Source organism: Dromiciops gliroides, chromosome 6 (assembly GCF_019393635.1).
Source record: "Dromiciops gliroides isolate mDroGli1 chromosome 6, mDroGli1.pri, whole genome shotgun sequence".
NCBI lineage: Eukaryota > Metazoa > Chordata > Mammalia > Microbiotheria > Microbiotheriidae > Dromiciops > Dromiciops gliroides.
Window position 1 is genome coordinate 211,411,034 of NC_057866.1, and position 20,293 is coordinate 211,431,326.

The following is a 20,293-nucleotide window of genomic DNA, read 5'->3' on the forward strand; positions in this document are numbered from 1 at the left end:
TAAATGTTTTTTTATGGTAAAAGATTTGTCCATTGAGTAAACAATCTGCATAAGAAAAAATGGGGATAATAATCCTCTAAGTGTTCATTTTAATTATTTTATAAGTAATATACTTAGTGCCTAGATCAGAGTAGGCACATAATACATGATTATTTTCTATTGCCATTTGGGGGAGAGTCCGATGACAGACTTGGCACAATGGCCCTAGGATGGTACAGAATCCTCCTGGCATATAGTATACTGAACAGAGGATTCTTTTTGTAGTCAGGAAGACCTGAGTTTGAATCCTGTTTCAGACTCTTAATAACGGTGCTGTCCTGGGCAAGTCACTTAACCCTTTCTCAGCTTTTGTTTCATCTATACAATGGGAATAATGACTCTGACTTCACAGGGTTTTAGTGAGGATCAAGAGAGGTTCCATGTAAAGCACTTCATAAATATGGACTGTTACATAGTGCCTCCAGTGTCCACACGAAGGATGTGAAAAAGAGAGTGATTTTCCCTGAGAAGACATGAAACTCTATTCATATTCTCCTGCATTTTATTTTACCTACTGCTCCAAGCTTTTGGAAGCTGGATTTCAGCAACCAATAAATTTGTTGATCATTTTCAAAATACCTTGTCTGATTTAAAAAATATATATATATTGGGGCAGCTAGGTGGCGCAGGGGATAAAGCACCGGCCCTGGATTCAGGAGTTCCTGAGTTCAAATCCAGCCTCAGACACTTGACACTTACTAGCTGTGTGACCCTGGGCAAGTTACTTAACCCCATTGCCCCATTAAAAAAAAAAAAATATATATATATATATATATAATCCTATCCATTTATATATATAAATATCCATTTATATATATATCATCCTATCCATTTATCAAAAGAATATGCAATCTCTTTCCATTTTAAAATCAGTGCTAGAGAATACTGCAAGTAGCCCTCCCTGGGGCTAGTAGTAGTAGTAGGCCTCCACCAGTCTCGGACGACCATGGATCAGCACCTTGAAGAGCCACAGGCCACAGTGTGGCTGTGCAGTCTGATACAGGAGCCGCAGCTCCTGAGTGACTTATGACCGGTAATTGCCGCATCCCGTGTTGTATCTACCCCATGAGAAGTAGCTGGAGTGTCCTCTCCAGGGTCCTGACCTGGGTGGGTCAATTGAAAAACAAGCTGTTGCCCATGCAGGAGGTTTTCCCTCTTCATGACATTGGTGGATCCAAAGGAGAGGCAGAGCCAATACAGTTTGGTACCAGTGCCGCCACAGGAGTTGCCAGAGGGATGTGATGTCCAACATCCAACTGCCTAAGGGACTCTGACTCCTGATTTTTCCTTGGGCTTAACTCCCAAAGCCTTTCCCATATATGGGCATAGCCGCAAGGCAGCGGAGGTTTAAAATCAGGGTTCCTTCCCCTAGGCAGGTTGCCTGCCAAGGAAACCTGGGGCTAAATTTTTAAAAATAACTAACCAGAATGTTTAACCACTATGGCTACTGAAAAAATATATATCCCCTTAAAACCGATCAACTCTGATGTTTTCAATTGTCAACAGCAAAACTTAAATGAGAGACAGGGAAAGAGAAAGAGTGAGAGAGACAGACAGACAGACAGACAGACAGACAGAGACAGAGAGACTGAGACAGAGACAGAGACAGATACAGACAAAGACTGAGACAGAGACAGACAGGCATACACACACACACACACAGAGCTTCAGAATATCACAATTCTATGAGATGTTGTTGTTGTTGTTGTTTTAATAAACATAGAGGAATGAAGAAATGAAAAGTAGTTTCAGCTAGGAAGGGAACATGCCCAGTGAGAGCTCTCCCATTCCCACATTTAACCATGAAAGTCCTATTTTGCAACAGAACTATATTTTATGACAATCCCAGAAAGGTAGTAAATATTTCCAAGAATGAAGTAGCAATTTCGAATGTACTCGCTGTCTTTGATACTTCACTGCAAGTATTTTCTTCAGCGTGGCTACTACTATGCCAACCCAGCCAACAGCCCTACAATACCACTATGAAAGATATAGGTTAGTTGCTATGTCCCCTAATACTCTGATTCTGATCACATGTAGGCTGATGACAGATACACTGATTAGTCAAATGACCTGATCTATGTTAAGAAATATGTTAGCTAATTTTTTTTTATTCATTAGCTTGATGTAGTTGACTAAAAAGTGAGGCAATTCTACTTTTTCAACTTATATATCCTGCCAGGTCTCTCAGTTTTCTTAGGTTTGGCACAGAGAAGAGGAGCTATTTAAAGTCTTTTCTCCAAATTGCTCCAATAGATTATTTTCAAACTTGAAAACCAATCATACTTTGTCCCTTTTCCCAGAAAAAGGGTTATGTGTATATCTGGTAGAATTATCAAGATTTGCAGTTCAGTATACAGATTTTTCCCCCAAGAATTTGTTCATGTTTGTTATTTCAGGAGGATTCGAAGGGATTTCTCTAACTTGTTAAGTTTGGATTTTAAGAATGTCCAAGGAAAATTACAACTACAAATGAAAATGCAGAAAAAAGAAATGCTGGATTGTGCGTGTCTTTTTTACGTGTGTCTCAATAATATAAAAGAATGAGACAAAGAATGAAAAAAATTCCTACTCTCAAGGAGCTTGCATTCTAATGGGGAAACAAGAAGCATGTGTGCATATGTGTATATATAAATACACATGAATATGTATCTATATATTTATATATAGATACATGCATTTCCTTACCCTCTGAAGTCTGGTATCTCATCCTATTGTTCAACTGAAACTGCTCTCTCCAAAGTTACCAATAACCATTTAACTGTGGATTCTAACATACATATGTATATATAGATTGCATTAATACATATGTATGCATATGTATTTATACTTATGTATATAAATATGTGTGATGTATACACACAACTTGTGAAAATAATCCTTTGGAAGTCTTGTATATGAGCAAGTCAAACTGATTTGGAGAAAAGACTTTATGTTGCTCTTATTCTCTGTACAAGATCTAAGAAAACTGATCTTAAGCTTGGCAAGATACACACACACACCAGATAAATATAGAGGATAAATACAAGGTAGTTAGTGCAGGAAGGATCAGGAAAGACTTCTTATAGAAGGTGATGCTTTAGCTGCATCTTGAAGAAAAGCGATTCTAAGGTGAAGATGAGGGGGAATATTTTCCAGGCTTAAGGGACAGCCAGTGTTTATAAAGGCAGATAAAGTGCTATTTGTAAGGCTTGCAGAGTAGGGGAAGGTGAGGGTGGAAGTTTAATATACTATGAATCTGGAAAGATAAGCTTGCAAGGACATTAGAAGTTAAACAGAGAAATTCATGTTTTATCTTGGAAGCAATTGGGGACCACTTAGGTTTACTGAGTAGGAAAGTCAGCAGTGTAGAAGATAGATTGGAACAGGGAGAGACTTGAGTTAGGGGAACCAATTTGGAGTCTGTTGCAACATTTTAGGGAACAAATAATAAATGATAACTGTATGAGAAAAGAGAGATTATTATGAAGGTAAAAATGGCATGATTTGGCAACTAATTGGATATTAAAGATAGATTAGAATGAGTTAAGGTTAAAGATGGTGCCAAGGTTACAAATCTGAAAGACAGAAAATGGTGGTACCTGGGATAGAAATAGGTTGAAAGATGAGGTAGTTTCAAAGGGAAAGTAAATGTATTCTGTTATAGATTATATTGAGTTTGACTTGTCACTGAGACATCTAATTTTTGATGTCCAAGAATCTCAAAGAGAGACTGTCTGATGTATAGATTTGAGTCATCTGCATAAATACAATAATTAAACCCATGAAAGCTATTGAGGTCACCAAGAGACACAGTATAAAAAGGAAAAAAATGCCCAGGACCGAGCCTTGGGAAACATACATTTTTAGGGGCTGATAGGAATGATGACCAGAAAAAGGAATTTGGGAAGGACTATACAGGTAGGCAGAGACAAAGTGGGGGTGGGGGGGGTGGTCAATCACAAACCCCCACAGAGGACTTAAAGTATGCCAAGGAGGAGAGGGAAGTCAATAACATCAAATGCAGCAGAAGATACATATAAAGAGGACTGAGAAAAAAAGATCATCAGATTCAGCAGTGGACATTTGGTAACTACAGAGAGAGTAATTTTAATTGAGTAATAAGGTTGAAAGGCAGACTGCAAAAGGTTGAGGTGTTGAGTGAGAGGAGATGAAGTGGATGTAATGAGGGCAAACCTGTTTTTTTTTTCTTCTAGGAATTTGGCTGAAAAGGGAGGAGACAATAGCTTGAGGGGATGGTAGGGAAGAGCTTAGGTTATTTTTAAGGACGGGAGAATATTAGTTAATATGATCTTGCAGTTAGAGAAAAGATGAAGATTTGAGGAAAAGTGATTATTAAGGGGATAATCTGTTTGACTAAATCCACAGAGACCACACTCATTAGATGAATAAAGCAAGTACTGCCATGTAAAGAGAGATAAAGGATTTCCTTATCCTTGGCACATTTCTGGAGTTACTTCTGGTGCTGAGTGGAGCACACAACTGCTAGGATGAATGTGGCATTTCTGGCACTGGCCTAATTCTAATGGAGAATAGGATTTGGTGAACAGAGGCAAGAACCCTATCTAATGGTTTAAAAAGGAAGTGGGTTTAATTTGGCACGGCCTTTCCTTGTTGTAATCAAACTGACTCCATGAGATCCGCATTTTCTTTCCTAGATGTGCATTATTTCCTTTCATAATATGTCCTAGGATTTGGCCAGAATTCTAAGCCAAGCTCACTGGTTTAGAATCCAAAGACACTGTCATTCATTAGTCCTGTGGCATCTCTCATTCTCCATGATCTTTCAAGATCACTGACAGTGATTGAGCCATCACATCTTCCAGGTCTTTCTGTTTTCGGAGATACATCTCTCCTGGTACTGGTGACCTTAGGTCATTAAGAACAGCTAGGGACCTTCATACTATCTCTTTCAGTCAATTACATTTGTTCTGTCCTTCTCACATGAAGGATGAACCTCTCTGCACAGAAAAAAAGAAGAAAAATAGAATCAGCATTATATCTGGATGCCTGTGACTTCTGATTAATCAATTAATTAATCAACATTGATCAAGTGCCTGTTATGTGCTGCTTCCTCATATGTAAAATGAACTAAAGAAGGAAATGTCAAATCATCCCAGTACCTTTGTCAAGAAGACGCCAAATGGGGTTGCAGAGTCAGAGATACTAAAACAACTGAACAACTATGTGCTAGTGTCCACTATGGGCAGCTAGGTAGCACAGTAGATAGATTGCACGGCTTGGAGTCAGGGAGACCCCATTTCAAATCTGGCCTCAGACACTGACTAGCTATGTGACCCTGGACAAGTCACTTAACCCTGTTTGTCTTAGTTCCTCATGTGTAAAATGAGCTGGAGAAGGAAATGGCAAAACACTCATATCTTTGCCAAAAAATCCCAAATATGGTCCTGAAGAGTTGGACTAAGCAGCTACAACTCTGTTCTAGGCACCGTGTCAAGTGCTAAATATAAAGAGAGGCAAGAGATAATTCCTGTCCTCAAGGACTATATAGTCCTATGAGGGAGATAACATGCAGACAAATACTCACAAAGAAAGCTTTATATAGGATAAATAGGAAGTAATTAAGAGTAGAGAAATGTTAGATTTAAGAGAGTTTAGGGAAGGTTTTCAATAATCACCCAATCTACCCTATGCAGCAGCAATCCTAGATTGTCTTTGATCCTCATATTTACCCATTTGAAAATAGAAGTCCCTAAATTTTCTCAGAAATTGTAGTTTTTTACTCCTAAGAAGGGAAACAAATTATTGAATGATCACATGTGGGTGACAGTGAGAAAGATTAAAAGGATAGCTCATTGGTGCTAATATTTCCCTTTCCCCCCTGAAATTCCCACAAACCAAAAAAAGATGCTATATTTGTGGCAACTGGCTCTGGATTGAACAAATTTAAAGATCAGTGTGCTAAAAGTGATCTGTTTGTTGGAAACTCCTATTCTACATGGTCTTGATTGGTTTCCATTTATCCATGCTGGCTTTTCTTTTAAAAAGTATATATATATATATATATATATATATATATATATATATATATATATATATATATATATATATATATATATATATATATATATATATATATATATATATATGTGTGTGTGTGTGTGTGTGTATAGTATATGCATATATGTATGTATATATACACATATATATGTTTATATATGCATGTGTATATTGTGTTATATCTTATATATGTATATATAGATATTAAAAATCAGTGAGTTGGGGGCAGCTAGGTGGCACAGTGGATAAAGCACTGTCCCTAGATTCAGGAGTACCTGAGTTCAAATCTGGCCTCAGACACTTGACACTAACTAGCTGTGTGACCCTGGGCAAGTCACTTAACCCCCATTGCCCTGCAACAAAAGAAAAAAAAATCGTTGAGTTGTTGTGCTCACCACATGAGAGAAATTGAGTAGAATAATTTTAAAGCTTTTAAATCCTACTTCATTTCATTCCCAATAAGCATGAATGAGGAAAGATTTCCATAAATGAAAAAACACTCTGTAAAATGCCAGCCTCCATTAAGATAGGGAAAACTTGATAACCAGCTCTTCACAGTCTTTGCCTCCATTTTTTTCTTTCACGGTAATTATAAGCATTTCCATACAACTTATGTGTTTCTAAGGGAAAAATATTCTCTCTCTCTCTCTCTCTCTCTCTCTCTCTCTCTCTCTCTCTGCAGGGCAATGAGGGTTAAGTGACTTGCCCAGGTCACACAGCTAGTAAGTGTCAAGTGTCTGAGACAGGATTTGAATTCAGGTCCTCCTGAATCTAGGGACAGTGAATCTATCTACTGCACCATGTAGCTGCCCCATTTAAAAAAAAATATTCTTAAACTATGCTTTGAATCTAGAGTCTTTTCCTTTCTATTTTTGTTCATTTCTTCAATATGGAGCTCAAGAAATGTTAGAGTATTCAGAGAGGGTTCATGGAAAAGTAGGTATGGATCATCAGTCAGCCCTGGAACTTTCTTCCATGGCTTGTAAAGCAATGTGGAGTTGACAAAGGAAGAGCAAAACCCAGGGTGCTGAAACCTTCTCCATTTGGCTGGTTTGCTGTGTTGCAATTAATATTACACTTAGTTGATTGGAGAGCATTCTTCCCTTGCAGATTGCTTCATGATGGTATAAACGCACTCCCTACACCAGCCCATAGTCCCAGTCCCAATGTCTGCTCTGGGCCTTTGGGTCTTGAACCAAAGTATACCCATCCACTGGTGGTGGCTGGGGGAAGTTGGGTGAGGGGCGGCTCTGGATCTATCAAGCCATCTCTCCCCCTCACAGCACAAAGGCAGCAGCCGCACCTAATCATCTCTCCTGAGGGGTGGGGGAGACTGGTGGTGGTCCTAGAGCTAGCTCTTTAGGTGTATCTGTCCTTTGGTTTAGTTTCTCAAGGAAAAGGTTCTTTGATTTACCCCAGAAAACTTCTGAGGTACCTCGGCTCATTCAAATGAAGTACCCTGGCCCATAACAAAAAGGTATCAAGTCATAGGTCACTTTTTAAAATATAATTTTTTTCTTACAACAACAAAATGTTTAGATTTTAATTTTAGGGCCACACCTAGTCTATGAGAAAATAAATGTGACACTACCAAAAATAAAAAATAATATCCTATAATAAATAATAACAGAAAGTAACAATTAGCACTTTAAAAGTTTAAAGAATTTCACATTAATTATCTTCAGGACAACATGGGATGATATTCTACCTTCCCTGACTTGTCAAAAACCAGCCTTAATACCCAAGATAGCTCTCTCTCTCTCTCTCTCCCAAGGATTAAATTAGGAGATAATAAAAGTCAAGGAACATTTTTCAGAAATCTCAGGGACATTTAAGTGCCAATTTCAGCCCAGCATTTAGATATTCATAAAGCTAATGAAATAATGGAACTCTTCCTTGTTCTTGTCCTCTTATTCCCCGTAAAATTTATAGAGATTGTGTTTAGATTATAAATTTCCTAGGGCATTGAGAGTGGATGGGGTCAGTGGGTAAGCGGTAAACCACTCAGATATAAATGGCATTGAATGTGGATCACTTCAGTGCTTCCAAAGAGTATATTTCCTTTCATTGTGAATCCCCACTTCAGGAAACATGCAGTATTTTCTAAGAGCCCATCACAGAAAGCAGAGCCACAAGTACAATTAGGTGCTTAGGTCCTCAAACATTATAAAGTCATCTTTTCAGTATCACAGAGTTGGCCAATATTTTCTGTTCTGTGTAAATGAGTTGGGGCAGCTAGGTGGTGTAATGGGTAGAGTATTGGGCCTGGGGCCAGAAAGAGTCATGTTGAGTTCAAATCTAGCCTCATACACTTACTAGCTGTGTGACCCTGGACAAATCATTTAACCCTGTTTGCCTCAGTTTCTCATCTACAAGATTAGCTGGAGAAAGAAATGACAAATCTGCTGCAGTATCTTTGCAAAGAAAACCCCAAATGGGGTCATGAAGAGTCTGATATGACTGAGTAGGAACAAGAAAGCGAGTCACAAGACACTTGGTGCTATCAGAATTTTAGAACATCAGCTCCATGGTGAAATGCCAAGAATGTAGATGTAAAAACCAAAAATGGTTATAATTTGCAAGATAAATCAACATTTTAATTTGGGACTCCACATTGATCATATCCCAGGTATACATAATAAGTATATTTCCATAAAAACAGAAGATAACATCTAAATGGTTCTTTACCTATTATAAGAATGCACTCGTGCAGCCTACCAGTCTCAAGAACATGAGTTAAAATAAATGTAACACAATTATTATTATTAAAAACTATTAAAAATGCACAGATACTAAATGAATGCCACATGTACATGCACACATATTTAAAATATTAATTAAAAATATTTCTATATGGCTATATCCATCACTTTAAAATGTTTCAGTTACAGTGATGAAAAAACTATAAAATACAATTATGGGGCGGGGGGGGGGGGAGCTGGGTGGTGCAGTGGATGAAGTGCCGGCCCTGGATTCAGGAGGACCTAAGTTCAAATGTGGCCTCAGACACTTGACGCTAGCTGTGTGACCCTGGGCATTTGACCCTCATTGTCCTGCAAAAAAAAAAAAATACAAGTACGGATTCTTTTATTAGAAATCATTGACCCATATCTGGATCCCCTTCATTCTTCCAAGATAAGACGACTGCTCAGTTATTTGCTTCTCCTTTACCAGAATATATAAGCAGATAGGGATTCAATTTGGTTATAATTCGCTTCATTGCCAGTCAGGCAGTTTACTGTCTACTTTACCAGGCACTGTGCTAAGTGTTAGAGACACAGAAAGAGGCAAAAGAAAATATCTGTACTCAAGGAGCTCATAATATAACGAGGAAGACAACAAATAAACGAATTTTAAGAAGCAAGTTATAGATAGAATAAACAGAATAAAAGAAGGAAGACATTAGAATTGCGGGGCTGCAAGGAGAATGCTTTCACTCTAAACTTTATAAACATCAACAAGAACAGTGACTTGACAAGATTTTAAAAAGAAATTTGAGGGGGGTAAACATAGCCAGGTGTGATGGCTCAAGCTTGTAATCTCTGTTCCTGGGGAGGTTCGACTGGTGGACCACTTTAGATAAATCTGTCGCTCTGGGACTTTCATTCATAGCTCCCAGTTCTTCCTTCTGGTGCCAACTAAAAAAAGTCTTTCCATGTTTCCTCTCAAAATACTTGAAGTCTCATGTCATGTCCAACCAACTCAAATTTTCAATTTCCAAAGCTGAATTTCATCAGTTCCCTTAATCCATCTTTTCATGGTATGGTATCTGTACATCTCACCTTCCTCTAGGCATGCTCCAGTTTATTAAATGTTCTTTCTAAAATATGGTCAGAACTGAGTTCCAGATGTCTGAACAGGGAATAACAGAACAATCAACTCCTTCATGCTAAACACTTGTTTTCTGTGAAGAACTTCACATTACTCTATTAAATGTCATCTTATATTTGTTCTAGCCTGTCAAAAACAATTTTGGATCCTGTTAGATATTTCTTGTAACCAATTTAATGATTACAACATAGTGCCTCAGAGTTTTTATTTTGCATGTTTCTGATCATTAGAAAAATGTTTCTGGTATATTGCTAATTTGTGTTTCTTTGAAATCTATCAGTTCATATCCTTTAGCTATTTCTCCATTAACAAACAGAATGTACTTTATAAATTTATATCATTTATTTATTTTGTATATGATATTTTTGTTGAATATATTTATGGGAAAAATTCTTTCCCAATCTGTTTCTTCTTTTGCATCATTTTTATGTGCAATATAATTTATCAAATTTTATCTCTTTGTTTCCTATCTAATTTATCAAATCAATTTAAATGCTTTGTTGAATACAATATCTTGTATTTGTTTGATAGGTGAGAATGTTCTCCTTTCCACAACTCTGAAAAACATTTAATGCTATTTGTTTCATTTTTTTTTTTTAGTAAGGCAATTGGGGCTAAGTGACTAGTCACACAGCTAGTAAGTGTCAAGTGTCTGAGGCTGGATTTGAACTCAGGTACTCCTGACTCCAGGGCCGGTGCTCCATCCACTGTGCCACCTAGCTGCCCCGCTATTTTAAATTATATTACTTTTATAATTCATGTATTTAGAATTTATTACAGCATATGGTGTGAAATGTGGATCTAATACCAATTTTTGCTTTTTAAGTCTGAAAATTATTTATATTTGGATAATGTTTTCCTTCCCAATATTTTGTGAACTTGGATTTATCAAACACAAGTTTATTAAATACCATTAGCTGTAATTCTAAGTTACTCATTCTGTCTCAGTTACAAATTTTTCTATATTAAATCCAGTTCCAGGTAGTTTTGATAAATGCTACATTATAATATAACTGGAAGCCAAGAAATATGATTATTTTACCTTGACCTTGTTTTTTCTTAATTCCAATTAATAATACTATTGGCAATATTTTTTCTCTCTCACACGTACACCTACACATACACACAATACACATACACATACACACACATATATAGTTCATTATATTTAATGGTCCGTTGGAATTTTCATTGGTTTGTCATTAACCCTTTAAATTAATTTGGGTAATATTGTCATTTTAATTGTATTTGTTATGCTTTTTGTGTTCGGTCATTTTTCAGTCCTGTCTGACTCTTTATGATCTCATTTGGGTTTTGTTTTGGGTCTGTTCTTGTTGTTGTTGTTGTTTGAAAAAAAAAAACCTGGAGTGGTTTGCCATTTCCTTCTCCAGCTCATTTTAGAGATAAGGAAACTAAGTCAAAGTTAAGTGACCTTGCCCAAGGTCACACAGCTAGTAAGTCTCTGAACTCAAGAAGATGAGTCTTCCTGACTCCACTCTATCCACTGCTCCACCTAGGTGACCCCTGTACATTAAATATCACTATAATTATTTATTTTCCTTTATTTCTTTAAAAATTATTTTCATTTTTGTTATACAAATTGTAGGTTGATGCAAAACTATTTAATATATTTAGTCATTATTGTAAACTATATTTCTGATCTTAGCAGTTTTTCTAGTGTTTAAGAAATACTCGTATTTTTTTTTTCTTCATCTCATTTTGATGAGAGGTAATGGAATATAATGAACTCGAAGTCAACTTCACTTGACCTGACATCCAGGAAGACTGAAGTTTAAATCTAACACTTTCTGATTATGGGATCTCAGCAAGTCTCTTCAGTTCTCAGAGCTTCAAGTTTCTCTGATGTTAAAAAGGGACAGTAACATTTGCATTACTTACCTTATATTTTTTGTTTTTGTTTTTTGTCATGAGGGAAAAAAGACTCCATTTTAGAAATGAGTTGGGTTTTTGTTGTTACTGTTCAGTCATTTTTCAGCTGTGTCCAATTCTTTGTGACCTTATTTGGAGTTGCTGTAGCAAAGATACTGGAGTAGTTTGCCACTTCTTTCTCCAGCTCATTTTACAGATGAAGAAACTGAGGCAAACAGAGCTAAGTGACTTGCCCAGGGTCACACAGCTAGTAGGCCTTGAGGCTGGATTTGAACTCAGTTCTTCCTGACTCTAGGCCCAGTGCTCTATCCACTGAACCATCTAGCTGCCTCCATCGAGTACTCCCTGACCACAAAGCTAGTTCTCTATCCACTATGTCACATGGCTTCTCTTCATTCCTTATCATGTGTAATACTCCATTATCTTCCTATACCATAATAGGTTTGGTAATTTCTCAACCTTTGGGTACATATTTTGCTTCTAGTTCTTTGTATCATAAATATGCTGGCAGGGACATTTGTGCACAGATGGATCTTTTCGTGTGGTCAATGACCTCCTTAGGATCAAGTAACTATATTGATATAGGTACAGATCCCCAAACGTAAGAAATCATAATGATTGCAGTGAGATAGCACCAACTTAATTAGAGTTAAAGGCACTTCCATCAATTACCCAAATTTCCAAAGACCCTTAACTTTGTTCTCTTTGTCCTACAAGCCTCTATTACTTGTATAAGTCAAAAGCTATAAAGAATCTCACCATTTTCTTTGTGAATTGATCGATTAATTGATTTTTAAATATAGTTGGGTTTTGGGGGTTTTTTGCTAAAGAGAGTATAACCTTGTGAAGAGAGTGATTTGGGGTTTAATTCCTATGGTCTCTACAGTTTTATATGCCATATTCAAGCTTCTGTCATTTATCTGCTCCATAGGAAAATTTTATGAAATTCAAATTGGTAATTTTAAATAAGTGACAATTTATTGTACGCAGAAACATGTCTTTGTTACTATAGTCTGGAAACTTGATGATGTTACATTTCAGTGGATTTAATGCTGTTTTTTTCTTTCTTACTTACATATTATGAATGCTATATATTTATATTCTTTGTAATCTGTCTCCAGTTTTCAAGATCTCTGGGACAATTGAATTAATTTGTGTGTCATCCTGTTTACCTGTATCTGCATATTTGAAATGAAGCCATATGAGTTTTTGTTTTTGTTTTGAAAGTTGCTAGGATTACAAAGATTACAAATTTGGGCTATCCATTTAAAAAGTATTAAAGATAAAAGGACTTATTTGTACAAAAATATTTATGGCAGCTCTTTTTGTGGTGGTTAAGAATTAGAAATCAAAGGGATGCCCATCGGGGAATGGCTAAACAAGCTGAATATATGATGGTGATGGAATATCATCGTGCTATAAGAAATGAAAAGCAGGATGACTTCCAAAAAATCTGGAAAGACTTACATGAAACTGAAGCAAAACGAAATTAACAGAACCAGAATATTGTACACGATAACGGCAATATTGTTGAATGAAGAATTGTAAACGACTTAGTTATTCTCAGCAATACAATGGTAGAAGCAAGCATACTATCTGCCTCCAGGGAAAGAAATTATATTATTTGAAAACAGACTGAAGCATGCTATTTTCACTTTTTATCTTTCATTCTTTTTCTTTTACTCAAGTCTTCTTATGCAAAATTACTAATATGAAAGGTTTTATATGATTTCACATGGATAACCCATATCTGATTGTTTACTGTCTCAGTGAGGTGGGAGGAAATGGAGGGCAAGGAGGGACAGATAGAATTTGGAACTCAAAACTTAAAAAAATGTTTAAAAATTATTTCACCATTGGGGGCAGCTAGGTGGCACAGTGGATAAAACACAGGTCCTGGATTCAGGAGCACCGAAGTTCAAATCCGGCCTCAGATACTTGACACTTACTAGCTGGGTGACCCTGGGCAAGTCACTTAACCCTCATTGCCCCACAAAAAAAAAATTAATTAAATAAAAAAATTATTTCACCATGTAATTGGGGGGAAATTTTATACATCCATACATATATATGTATGTGTGCATGTGTTTGACTGTGTGGGTATAATTTTCATTGTATTCTATTTGCCACAATTTTTATTTTTTGAACTTAAGTATGTTATATTGGATTTTCTCATATAAAATTAAGTTCAATATATTCCTACCTGCTAAACATTAAGTGTAACTACAAATAAGTAAATGTGTTTAATTTTTCCTTCATCAATCTGCTAATGGTGAGATCATTGGGCCGAGGGTCAGAAGTCATTGGCTCTAGTGCTGTACAAACTTAAGCAACTAATTTCAAATCTCTGGATTTCATTTTCTTAAAAATATAAAATGAGTAAATTCAATTAAATGATCCCTACAATCCATTCCAGTCCTACAATTCTAGAACTTTATTATTTGGATCACTATAAAGGTAAAAATGCTTAAGGAATAATGAATCCTTTGCTTTTGTCACAAAAAAGCGACATATTTATTGTGGCAGCACAATTAGAATCAAGCATAGGAATTGAAAAGTGTCCTTATCTGGTTGTCAATGTTATATCAGACATAGGAGACAGCTAGGTGGTAGCATAGGACATAGAATGCTGGGCCTAGAGTTTGGAAGACCTAAGTTCAAATCCAGCCTCAGACATTGAGTAGTTGTGTGACACTCGGCATGCCATGTCTCACTTCCCTCATCTGTGAAATGGAGGTAAGAATAACACCTACCTCCCTTAAGTGGCTTGAAAATAAATTTATAAGTGGATTAATTTCTTTGGATTTCCAAAGCCTATAAATAACTTCAGTGTTTATACTGGATGGTATAGTCTATACTGAAAGAATGGAATCATTAGCATCTACTGAAAAAACTATCACTGAGGTAGTGTGGTATTCAACACTAGACTGGGAAATGGAAGACCTGAGGCTTAGTCTATAAAATGAAAGGCTTTCATTGGATGATCTGCCACCTAAAACTCTGTTCTGTATCACTTTAGCTTTCTAGAAATGTTTTCAGATTCTATGTTACCAAAACAGCGATGAGAAAACAAAGAATATGGCCTGATTTTAGACCCGCATTTTATTCTTCCCACTAATAATGGAGCCAAAATTTCTTTGATTGAATCATTTGAGGATCCAACAAAATTTTATGGGTTTTTTCTACCTTTCTTTTCTTACAGCCTTCCTGTGAGTCTCCTCTTCTCACCTCCCACAGCTAGTTATTAGCATTTCCAGTGATCTCTAGAAGTCTGTTTCCCAAGCTATCCTTGATGATAATGCCTGCCACTACATCTTTGACCACTTCCTAACCCTTCCAGTGATTTTCTTTGTATTCTCTTTTTTTCCCTTTATGACAGATCTTGACTCCCTACATTTAGATTCTGACATGAATCACAAAGAATTTAAATGCAACATACTATAGATATTACTTATGCCTTTCAGGCACATTGTAGGAAATTTCTAACAAGGGATAGAGATTTTTAGCTAAAAGTCATGCTAAAATCATTAAACCTAGCACTTCGATATAGTTGAAAGAATCAATAAGAGCCATTGGAGACTAGCTTGTCTTCAGATAAAATACTAGTTTTCATATATCATAATCATTATTATTTAATTTTTAACTGACTTTACATATTAATGTATAATGTAATGCAAGCTTTCCTGTACTTTCATAACAAAGTGTTCTGGGTCCTCTTGCTTCTCACTATAACAGAGAAATTTCAAAAGAGATCCAAAATCATTTTGCTCATACATACTCTAGCACTGAATTACAGTGAGTCAGTTCAAGACAGATAATAAACAACCCTTATAAGACTATTCAGACAGCTAGGTGGCACCATAGTGCATAGAATGCCAGCCTTGCAGTCAAGAAGATACCTCTTCCTGAGTTCAAATCTAGTTTCAGACACTTAATAGTGTCTTTGGTCAAGTCATTTAATCCTGTTTGCCTCAATTTCTTCATCTATAAAATGAGCTGGAGAAGGAAATGGCAAATTACTCAAGTATCTTTGCCAAGAAAACCCTAAATGGGGTCACAAAAAGTCGGGAGTGATTGAAAAATGATGCAACAACAAGATCAGGCTATATTATTTCCATATCATCTTTTTTTTTTTCAGGGCAATGAGGGTTAAGTGACTTGTCCAGGGTCACACAGCTAGTGTCAAGTGTCTGAGGCTTATTTGAACTCAGGTCCTCCTGATTCCAAGGCCGGTGCTTTATCCACTGTGCCACCTAGCTGCCCCTCATATCATCTTATAGAACACTGTTAAAACCATTCATTCAATGAATATTAATTACTTAAAATGTGCTTTCTAATTTGATTCTAGCAACAAGAGAAGTTTAGGTCTATGGACATGTCTTACACTGTCAAGAAATATTATATTAATAGCTTATATTTTATATAATGCTACATATCCTCCAGTTTATATAATTGGTCATCCCAAAGACATCTGCTTCTATTTTTATAGTTACATCAGGAGAAATAGCCAGGTATCTTACATTCTTTCATGATCCAATATTATTCTGGCCATTCAAATGATTTACAATGTGCAAATTAAAGAACTCAGACTGTCTTGAAAATTCATTTAAAAAAAATAAACTGAATATTGCTTATGGTGATGCAATGTTGAGAACTTTCCATGAAGACAAGGATACCTCTCTGACAGGGCTAATTGTATATAGAAGCAGGCAACTGATATAGCCAAGATAAGATACTGTTATTTTGAGTATATCAGAAAACATTGCATTAAAATATTGGGGGGGTTTGGGGGGGGACCGGGCAATGAGGGTTAAGTGACTTGCCCAGGGTCACACAGCTAGTAAGTGTCAAGTGTCTGAGGCTGGATTTGAACTCAGGTCTTCCTGAATCCAGGGCCGGTGCTTTATCCACTGTACCACCTAGCTGCCCCCACATTAAAATCTTTTAAAATTCTTTTGAAATGTCTTTTTTTTCCTACTGAAATTCATTCCTTGTATTTATCTTTGAACATAAATCTCTCAAGCCTAGAATTAAAGGACATGAGGCCAACCCTTATACTGTAGACAAATACTGTCATAAAAATTTAAAAATTATACATTTCACTATAGGTATACCCATAATATAAATATTATATATTATAAATACGTAAACATGATGCATTAAAAATTCAAAAATGACCATGCCTTGACATATAAATAAACAGCTGAAAAATTACCCTAATTAGTAAACACATATGGTACAGTAGTTGACACACTGAGTATTGAGTCAGAAAGACTTGGAGTCAAATCTGACCACACATACTTAATAACTGTGTGACTCTGGGGAAGTCTCTTAACAAATGTGCCTATTTCCTCAACTGTAAAATGAGGGCCTTAACAGCATCAACCGCAATTTTTTTTTTTTTTGTGAGGATCAAATGAGCATAATTGTAAAGCACTTAGCACAGTGCCTGGCACATGATAGTTGTTCTAAAAAATCTTATTCCCCTCTCCTTTCCTTCCCTGTGTGTACATACACACACACACATACATACATATATATATATATATATATATATATGTGTGTGTGTGTGTGTGTGTGTATATGTATGTATACATGAAAGCACGTGTTTATGAGCAGTTGGTATGTATGTAGATAAAACTCTAAAATATGTACTTTTGTACCTATATTATATAGATACAAATATAGTTAATATATGTAGTCAATGCATATCTATGTATATGTGTCACTTTCATACACATATGCATATATGCATCTATGTGCATGAATCTCTAATAGAAACTGGACCTGTGATATCTTTGGAATACATCACTCCCAAATGAGGAGATTCTCTCTATCAATGCAAATTGGTGCCTGCATTGCAATTTACAATCCCTGTGAAGTGTCAAGAATACCGAGTGTTGAATTTTCTTGTCCAGGGTTACAAAGACTTGAATGTAGATCTCTCTGGTTTTGAGGGCATTTCTCTCTCTTCTAGCCAAGTTACCTCTACATATCTTTGATGCCTCAATGATGATATTGATCATAACTAACATTTTTCTAATACATTAATGTTCACAAAGTTCTCATTTTTAATGTGATAATAAATATAATTCAGCAAGAAAAGAAATGGGTTTTTATGTATATAGATTGTTGGGCCTGGAGTCAAAAGACCTGAGTTCAACTCTGACCTCAGACACTTACTAGTTGTGTGACACTGAGCAAGTCACTTAACTCTGCCTCAGTTTCCTCATCTGAAAAAAAGATCATTTCAGTCAAGCAACCCATAAGTTTTAAAACCAAACATTCAAAGACTTAGGGCCAACATGTTGATGAATCACTGATCTGTTGATGTGGACATAGGTATGGATCACAATTCATCCTCACTTTCTCCTCTGGTGTGTTTCTTCTCCACATCTTTTTATTTTTAAAAAGTCCTCCAAACAAGGTCTGCTCAATTTACAGAAAATCTCTAGATATCTCATCAGTGCCATTCACTTGGGCTGTCCATGTGTTTATCCTATGTTCTCACTAAGTGACCTGCCCACATTCTCTTTCAGTCATATGTGTCCTTCATGCTGCGTATATATCACATACACATCATTCTTCATATTATGCTGCAGCTTCCCTATGGTTAGCATGGGTTTTTCTATTGCCCTGTGGGTCTCCCATAATTTTGATTCTTCTGTCCCCACTATGTTCTATGATGTACAGCTATATAGTATCAATAGCAGGAGAATACTGTTGTTAAAAAGACAGCCAGGGGCAGCTAGGTGGCACAGCGGATAAAGCACCAGCCCTGGATTCAGGAGGACCGGAGTTCAAATCCAGCCTCAGACACTTGACACTTACTAGCTGTGTGACCTTGGGCAAGTCACAACCCCAATTGCCTCACCAAAAGTAAATTAATTAATTAATTTAAAAAAGAAACAGATAGCCAAGAAAAATTTGGGAACCATTGAGAATGCTACCCAATTTCTCCAATGCAATGCAGCCCACTCTCCCATGTAATTCTGAGCCTCATTCACAGTTCATCTTCAATGCCTTACCTTAGAGATATCTACTGAAGGAGCAATTCAGATGGCTAAATGGTACAATCCAACTGAATTTTGTAATCTAGTAATACACATTATTCATCTACTTGTTTTTTTTCCTGGGTAGATCACTAGGCTCATCTCTTTTAAGTGGCATTAGATAAATGGATGGATTCATTGATTGACATTGATTAAAGGCAACCATGTGAAATAATTAGTTGTCTCTAAAATAGCCCAATAATTTGTACATCAGACACAACTGTAAAGCAATGTCTTCCTAATATTTCAAGGACCAATTTAACAAACATTTAGTTCTTACAAAATGTATAAACTTTCTTACTACAAGGTTATCAAACCTCTATAATCACATATAGCTCCACCAAGAGGGCAGTATTACCAGAGGAAAGGGAAAAATCACTGAACTCATTATTTTGTATATGTCTTTTAAAAAAAACTGATTTTACTGATATTTTAAAATTGATCCTACCTGATACAATCAAGGATGGCTTAGGACTATGCCATATTTATCTCTGTAAACCCAGTACCTAGCAAAGTACCTAATATAATTAGGTGTTTAATAAAGATTTTGTTGAATTAAACCAAATGGAATCGACTATGACGTTGTGTGTCATAGTCACTGCAATTAGAATCAATCATCACATATCTCCCTCTTTCTCATTCCTTCATTTTAAAATGAATCATGTCCTTTCTTCGGTTTAGAAGAAAATTTTAGGAAGGTGCGAATCAGTCGAATCGTGAACACCTGTCAGGTATTAATTTTTTTAATTTTTAAAACATTTGTTGTCTATTTCAGTATTTTTGTTCTAAAATGTCTCTTGAGTCTGAAGAAATAACATTTTTCTTTTTAAAAAATTTTACATATTTTTTCCAATTACACATAATAACAATTTTTAACATTAATTTTTTAAAATTTGAATTCCAAATTCTCTCCCTCCCCCCACCTTTCCCTGTTCATTGAGAAGGCAAGCAATTTGATATAGATTATACAAGTGAAGTCATGCAAAACATATTTCCATATTAGTCATGTTCCAAAGAAAACACAGACCAAAACATTTTTTAAAGAATAATGAAGAAAGTTGTTTGTTTTTTTTTAAAGTATGCTTCAATCTGCATTCAGACTCCATCAGTTCTTTTTCTGGAGGTGAATAGCATTGTTCATCATAATTCCTTCAGAATTGTCTTGGATCATTGAGCTGCTGAGAATTGTTAAGTCATTCACAGTTAATCATTATACAATACTGTTGTTACTGTGTACAATGTTTTCCTGGTTCTGCTCACTTCATATTGTATCGCTTCATGTAAGTCTTCCCAGGTTTTTCTGAAAGCATCTTGCTCATTGTTTCTTTTTTGTTTTGTTTTTGATTTTGTTTTTGCAGGGCAATGAGGGTCAAGTGACTTGCCCAGGGTCACATAGCCAGTTAAGTGTCAAGTGTCTGAGGCCGGACCTGAACCCAGGTCCCCCTGAATCCAAGGCCAGC